Source organism: Cebus imitator, unplaced genomic scaffold, assembly GCF_001604975.1.
Source record: "Cebus imitator isolate Cc_AM_T3 unplaced genomic scaffold, Cebus_imitator-1.0 Scaffold82, whole genome shotgun sequence".
NCBI lineage: Eukaryota > Metazoa > Chordata > Mammalia > Primates > Cebidae > Cebus > Cebus imitator.
Window position 1 is genome coordinate 2607984 of NW_016107397.1, and position 7927 is coordinate 2615910.

The 7927-nt window shown below is 55.3% G+C and overlaps 1 pseudogene across 1 annotated transcript; it reads left to right on the forward strand.

Annotated features, from left to right (window-relative positions):
- Positions 1-2493: 2493 nt before the first annotated feature.
- Positions 2494-3278, forward strand: LOC108307947 (annotated as a pseudogene). Its single transcript, XR_001826730.2, has one exon. The product of XR_001826730.2 is annotated as a 60S ribosomal protein L15-like (transcript).
- The last annotated feature ends 4649 nt before the right edge of the window (positions 3279-7927 follow it).

The window sequence follows — 7927 nt, forward strand, 5'->3', positions numbered from 1 at the left end:
TGCCAGGAGCTCTTCATCTGGAGGGAAGAGTAGGAAATAGATCTATTATACAAGTCTTTTTTTTTTTTTTCGAGACAGAGTCTTGCTCTGTCACTCAGGCTGGAGTACAGTGATTTGATCTTGGCTCACTGCAACCTCTGCCTCCCAGGTTCAACCAATTCTCCTGCCTCAGCCTCCCGAGTAGCTGGAATTACAGGCGCCTGCCAAACTCAGTTAATTTTTGTATTTTTAGTAGAGATGGGGTTTCACCTTGTTGGCCAGGCTAGTCTCAAACTCCTGACCTGTGATCCGCCTGCCTTGGCCTCCCAAAGTGCTGGGATTACGGGTGTGAACCACCGTGCCCGGCTAAGCCGCAGTGCAATGGTGCAATCATAGCTCAGTGCAGCGTCTAACTCCTGGGCTAAAGTGATCCTTCTGCCTCAGCCTCCCAAGCAGCTGAGCCTATAGGAGTTCACCACCATGCTGCACTAACTTTTTTGATTTTTAGTAGAGATGGGATCTTGCTATGTCACCCAGGCTGGTCTCACACTCCTGGCCTCAAGTGATCTCCCACCTCGGCCTCCCAATCTGCTGGGATTACAGAAATGAGCCAGGGCACCTGGCCTGACCTCTTGTTTTGTGCTTTGGAAGGACGCTATTACCTGTTTCCTCCTGCCCCCTGGGGCATCGGGGCTCCCATCTAGGAAACTGAAGCTTCCTTCCAGGCAGGCACCCGTGCTGGAGACCAGACTCTTCCCACTCACACTAGGTTTGCCGTCTCCTGTGACTGGAGTTCATGTTTGCCACGTCTTTTCCAAGGAATGGCAGTGACCCTGGACTCCTACCGGCTCCCGTCGCTATGAGATGTGTGTCTCTACTTCCCTCACAAGGTGGCATCAGGGGAAGAAGCATGAGATCTGGGGTCAGACTCCCTGGTCCCCGGAAGGGAACTCTGCTTCTTGCCCCCAAGTTTTGGAATTTTACAGATGCTTTGTCATCTCTGGGAGCCTCAGTTGCTCACCTGAGCAATGGCGATAATAACCCTCCTTACCAGGCAGAGCTGTGAGAGGAGGAGGGTGTGATCCAAGAGCCCAGGGCACACGGTTGGGGCAGGCAGAGTGTGTGGGGCCCAAATCAGCAGCTCGTGGAGACCCCATTCTCCTGCCTCTGGGCAGTGTTGCCCTGACCTGGTGTGGGATGCTGGCTCATGCATCGGTACTTTTCCCAGAGCCTTCGTGGGGGTGATGGCGCTGTGTGCCGGGTCCCCATCCACCCATGTCCCCATCCACCCTCCGGATCCCTGCGGCCCCTTGCCCAAGGGGGTGGAGATGGCTCCACGGCTCCGCCTAGCTCCCTAAGAGAGCAGCTGCCATCCAGCCTGCGAGCCGGAGGAGTGGAGGGAAATCGTGGAACCAAAATAGCTCTTTCCATAAACAAAGCTGCTTTTCGTTGGGGGAATGTAAACTGGCAGATGCGTGAGTAGACGGTGCCATCCAGCGCAGCCGAGCGGGAGGCGACGGCAGGAGGCCCTCGGCCTGAGCCTCGGTGTCTGGGCTGCCCTGTACCGAGTAGGAGGCCGGGCAGGGAGGCCACTCCAGAGCAGGGGGTCAGGGCCAGTCTGGATGCTCTCCTGGGGCACCATTGTCAGGGGCTGGGGACCTCTCTGCATGCTGTATCCAGCACCCCCCCACCCTGGGTTCAGAGCGTCTCCTGGGGTGGGAGGAGCAGAGTCTGTGGGCATCTTGTTCCTGGCATGTGGTTTGCACGGGGCCTGCAAGAGGGAATGTCACCCTTCCTGTCAGCCCCTGTACCAGTCCTCACCCTCCCCACCCTTGAGTTTCTAGTACATTCTCCTTGCTTTGTATTTGTATTTTTTTCTTTCCTTGAGATGGACAGAGTCTCACTCTGTTGCCCTGGCTGGAGTGCAGTGGCGCAGTCTCAGCTCACTGCCACCTCCGCCTCCCAGGTTCAAGGATTCTCCTGCCTCAGCCTCCTGAGTAGCTGAGATTATTGGTGCCTACCACCATGCCCGGCTAATTTTTGTATTTTTAGTAGAGACAGGGTTTCACCATGTTGGCCAGGTTGGTCTCGAACTCCTGACCTCAAGTGATCCGCCTGCCTCAGGCTCCCAAAATGTTGGGATTACAGGCGTGAGCCACCGTGCCCAGCCTGTATTTGAACCCGCCTCAAAGCCCTTGCCTGTGCCTTACATAGGGAGGGGTGGATCAAGTACAGAGCAGGGTCCCTGGCTTGGCATTCACGGGAGGGACAGTGGTGAGAGTGGGTGAGCAGGAGGTTGAACGAGAGGGTGAGTGAACAGGTGGGTGCCAGCCTGTCCCCACTGGGAGATCAGGGACTTGCCGTGTCTCTCGAGCCATCATTCAGCCTCGGAGTTGCTGGACCCCCACAGAGACCCCTTGGTTTGGCGCCGCAGCTCTCCCTGGGTTACTGGGGAATGGCTGATTTCTGAGTTTACAGCTGGCTTTGCTAAGACCACAGACTTAGCCATCAGGTAGGCTGCGTTGGGGATCTGCTCTTCCATCCGATTTTGATCGTCCTCCTCTTCAGCCATCCAGTCTCAGGGACCCTGCGACCTCGGGAATAGGTCTCCCTCCTGTCCGGCAAGAGCTGGTAAGCCAAGATGGGTGCATACAAGGAGCTATGGACAAAGAAGCAGTCTGATGTCATGCACTTTCTTCTGAGGGTCTGCTGCTGGCAATACTGCCAGCTCTCTGCTCTCCAGGGGCTCCCCGCCCCACCCGGCCTGATAAAGTGCACTGACTGGGCTACAAGGCCAAGCAAGGTTACGTTATATATAGGATTCGTGTTCGCCGTGGTGGCCGAAAACGCCCAGTTCCTAAGGGTGCAACTTACGGCAAGCCTGTCCATCATGGTGTTAACCAGCTGAAGTTTGCTCGAAGCCTTCAGTCTGTTGCAGAGGAGCGAGCTGGATGCCACTGTGGGGCTCTAAAAGTCCTGAATTCTTACTGGGTTGGCGAAGATTCCGCATACAAATTTTTTGAGCTTATTCTCATTGATCCATTCCATAAAGCTATCAGAAGAAATCCTGACACCCAATGGATCACCAAACCAGTCCGCAAGCACAGGGAGATGCGTGGGCTGACACCTGCAGGCCGAAAGAGCTGTGGCCTTGGAAAGGGCCACAAGTTCCACCACACTATTGGTGGTTCTCGCCGGGCAGCTTGGCGAAGGCGCAATACTCTCCAGCTCCACCGTTACCGCTAAAATAAGTAAAGTTTGTAAAATTCATACCTAATAAACAATTTAGGACAGTCAAAGAAAAAAACCACAGACTTATTTTTTGTTTTTATATTTATTTATTTATTATTTATTTTGAGATGGAATTTCACTCTGGTCACCTAGGCTGAAGTGCAGTGGCGTGATCTCGGCTTACTGCAACCTTTGCCTCCCAGATTCAAGTGATTCTCCTGCCTTAGCCTCCAAGGTAGCTGGGATTACAGGCGCCCATCACCATGCCCAGGCCAATTTTTGTATTTTTAGTAGCAATGGCATTTCACCATGTTGGCCAGGCTGGTCTTGAACTCCTGACTTCAGGTGATCCACCCACCTTGGCCTCCCAAAGTGCTGGGATTATGGGCGTGAGCAACCGCGCCTGGCACAGAACTGTTTTTTAAATTTAATTTTTATTTTTTTGTAGAGATGGGGTCTCACTGTGTTGCCCAGGCTGGAGTGCAGTAGACTGATCATAGCTCACTGCAGCCTCCAACTCCTGGGCTCAAGCAATCTTCCCACCTCAGCCTCCTGAGTAGCTGGGACTGTAGCCATGCACTACCATGCCTGGCTAATTTTTTTATTTTTTGTAGAGACTGAGTCTGGCTATGTTGCCCAGGCTGATCTTGAACTATTGGCCTCAAGTGATCCTTCTGCCTCGGCTCCCCAAAGCACTGAGATCACAGGCATGAGTCCCCGCCTCAGCCCACAGCCCACAGACCTGTTTTTAGTAAGCATTTGGTGGTCCAGCCTCCCAGCAAGTCACCACAGAAGGTTCTAGAGCAGGATGGGGACATTGCCTATCACACTGAGAACATCATGTGTCCCTCTTGTAGCACCTGCACTGGGCTATTGTACCCCATTTAAAGATGAGAAGGCCGGCGCGGTGGCTCACGCCTGTAATCCCAGCACTTTGGGAGGCCGAGGCGGGGGGATCACCAAGCCAAGAGATTGAGACCATCCTGGTCAACATGGTGAAATCTCGTCTCTACTAAAAATACAAAAATCAGCTGGGCATGGTGGCACACGCCTGTAGTCCCAGTTACTTGGGAGACTGAGGCAGGAGAATTACTTGAACCCAGCAGGCGGAGGTTGTGGTGAGCCGAGATTACACCATTGCACTCCAGCCTGGGTAACAAGAGTGAAACTCTGTCTCAAAAAAAAAAAAAAAAAAATTATCCAGTCATGGTGGCGCGCACCTGCCAATCCCAGCTACTCGAGAGGCTGAGGCAGGAGAATCACTTGAACCGGGGAGACGGAGGTCGCAGTGAGCAGAGATTGCACCACTGCACTCCAGCCTGGGCGACTGTCTCGAAAAAGAGAGAGAGAGAGAGAGAAGACAAGGCCTGGAGAAGCAAGGGTGCCCACTCCAGAGGCAGGGCTAAAACTCCAACCCGGTGGCCAGCTGTGCTTGGGGGGGCCTTTTTCCACCACGCCACAATGCCACCTCTTGATCAGAAACTGAAGCTACTGTTTCTTTCTACAGGGCAGAAATTGGAAGCCTGGTGATGATAAATACCCTCCTCCTGATGGCAGAACACCTTAGGGTTGGGGCTGGGCTGCCCCAGAGTCCGTCCCCCGACTCCTATCCCAGGGCCCTTCTATTTCATGGTTGCTTTGCCGTGGGCCCCTGTACCCAGGCAAGGGTGGTCCTTGGCGTGGGAGCCGAGAGGAAGCCACGCTGGAGTGTTGGTGAGGGGCAGGGTCCCAATCTCTCCCAGCTCACCCAGGGGAGCTCCAATGAGGCTTCCTGCCTGGGAAGTAAAGGAGGGTCCATCCTAACACTTGAGTTGCCACAGGCAGGAGCGAGGTCGCAGATGTAGCTGGCCCAGGTTCCGCATCTGCGAGCGACCGCACGCGACAGGGGTAAGCCTCATGTGAGTCCCGGCTGTGACTCACAGGAAACCATTCCCTCCCCAACCCCTGTCTGTGTAAAGGTGGCAGGGCCGCAGCTTCTCTTCTGTTGGGAGATGGGGATGTCATCCTATAAAGGCAGTGACTGGGGCCAGGTGCGGGAGCTCACACCTGTAATCCCAGCACTTTGGGAGGCTGCAGCGGGACAATCACTTGAGTCTAGAAGTTCAAGTTCAGTGTGGGCAACACAGTGTCTCTACAAAAAATTTAAAAAGTGGCTGGGCATGGAGGCTCATGCCTGTAATTCCAGCACTCTAGGAGGCTGAGGTGGATGGATCACCTGAGGTCAGGAGTTCGAGACCAGCCTGGCCAACATGGTGAAACCCCAACTCTACTAAAAATACAAAAAAATTAGCTGGGCCTGGAGGCACGCGCCTGTAATCCCCGCTACTTGGGAGGCTGAGGCAGGAGAATCACTTGAACCCGGGAGGTGGAGGTTGCAGTGAGCTGAGATTGTCCCACTGTACTCCAGCCTGGGTGACAGAGTGAGACTCTATCTCAAGAAAAAAAAATTGAAAGGAAGGAAGGGAGGGAGGGAGGGCGGGAGGCAGGTAGGCAGGCAGTTATGGTGGCATACACCTGTGGTCCCAGCTATTTGGGAGGCTGAGGTGGGAGGCTTGCTTGAGGCCAGGAGCTTGAGGCTGCCGTGAGCTATGGTTTTGCCACTGCCCTCCAGCCTGGGTGACAGAGTGAGACCTTGTCTCGAAAAAACCCAAACAAACCACCGAACCAAACCAAAACAAAACAAAAAACCATATCCTTGGCTGACGTGTGCCCCGGGAGAATGTCTGAGTGACTCTAAAGGGTCTGATGGAAGCAGATGATCATTGTCCCTACGACATGGCCACGGAGACCACCTGGGTCCTATGTGGGTGATTTCCAGGAAGACCCCGGAGTGCAAGCAAGCCCCTCCCAATCTGTCCTCCCTCCCACCTCTGTAGACTGGTTCTGAGAGGGGACCCCTCCTCTCAGAGGAGCTCTGTCCAGCTCCTCCCAGCTCGGGCCCCAGTCCTGGGGCGTCTGCTCCCAGCATCCTCAGTCCCCCTCCTTCTCCGCCTTCTCATCCTGGGGGTCATCCTCACTCCGGTTATTCTCTGACTTCTTGTACCTTCCATCTCTTCCCACCCACCCCTACACCTCTCCCCTCGATGCTGCCAGACCGAACCCAAGAAGGGGTTCACAGTCCCTTGGTGTATGTGTAGCTGCAGGGATCGAAGACCTTCTGCGGCTCCCCAGTGCCCCAAGGGGTCCGCACTCATGGGCTGCCCTGCCCAGGCCCAGCCCATCTTCATGAACTCACACCAGACCCCTCGTTGGAACCACCTCTCCGGAACTCTGAAGGGATAAGGGAACGCGGAGGGTGGGCAAGTGCTGAGCCAGTTCTCAGCCGGGGCTCTGGCTGGCTGTGAGGGGCTCTCTGATCACTCATTCCTCAGGCCTCCCCAGGACCTCCTGGGAATTCTCATATGTGGAGTCCTCTGTAGCTGAGCCATCGCCTCTCTTCCTGGCCAGTGGGGCTGTCCAGGGCCCTGGAGTCTCTGCTCTGCCCAGTTCAGGTCATTTCTGGTGTTGCCAGCATGGGGCAGGGCCTCTTACTTGCCCTGGGAGAGTGAGTGGTGGGGAACTCTGCACAGCCCCCCAATGTGATCTGCACAGCCTCCCTCCCTGGGACCTCACCTCCTGATTTCGGGAGGCACTACCCTCTGTGTAGCCCCTTAGAGGGGTGATTTGGTTCACACAAAGTCTTGGATTAGGGCTGAACCGAATCAAACATCTCGAGTCTGGATCTGGGATCCAGTCTGCTGCAGAGAGGCCGGTGGGTTCTTGGAGCACCCCCATCCCCTGCCCTGCCCCTCATCTCTCTGGGCGTGAAGCTGCCCCTCCCGTGATCGACACGCTTGCCCGCCCCCAGGGAAGCACGAACATGGTCTGAGCCATGATTCACCACCATTGCTTCCATGAGGTCATCTGTGGCCTCCTTCCCCCTTGGGGCTGGCGCAGGGGGCTGGGCCAGCTGGTCCTCCCTTCTTCCTCCACTGCCAGGCAGGAGGGAAGGCAGGAAGGCAGGCTATCTGTGCCACCATCTAATTACCTTGAGAGGTAATTGCTTGGGGTTTTCTCTGACACCTTGAGATTTCTCTCTGAGACTTTGGCTCCTTTGGTGGAGCCAAAATAACCCTGAAGGAAGCTATGGGCCCCAAGACAGGGCCTATTGCTAAACCCCGACAACTCCCCATCAGCCCCGCCGCGACGTGCCCAAGCTTTGAGACAGCGTGAGTTTATGACAGGTCCTATTAAGTCTCTTGCACAAGCACTGAGTGTTGAAATACCCAACAGATGATGACAGTGTTGAAATAACCTGTCATCTCAGCACTTTCCCCGCCATTAGCCAGATGTTCCAGCCCTCAAAAGCATTCGTGGCCTTCTGCAGGGAGGGAGGGGGCCCGGATTAAGGCAGCCCAAGCCCCGGCGGGAGGATGGTTCAGGGGGTCTGGGGCTGAGGGCAGCTGAGGTCCCCAAGAGAACAGGGCGAGGGGAGGTCTAGGATTGGAAGGATGTGAGAACAGGCAGAAGGGGCGAGGGTACAGCTGCCCCTTCGTCCGAGAGCCCACAATCAATGCGGAAGGGGTGGAAGAGCAGAGACGACTCCGCATCCTCTAGATGTTGGGATGTTTTTGGAGAGAATCTTACCGGGGCTCACCAGCCATTCATACGGGCTCCACATGGCCCAGAGAGGTCAAGTGACTTCCTGAGGCTCCCATCCAGGAAAGGATGAGCCCTT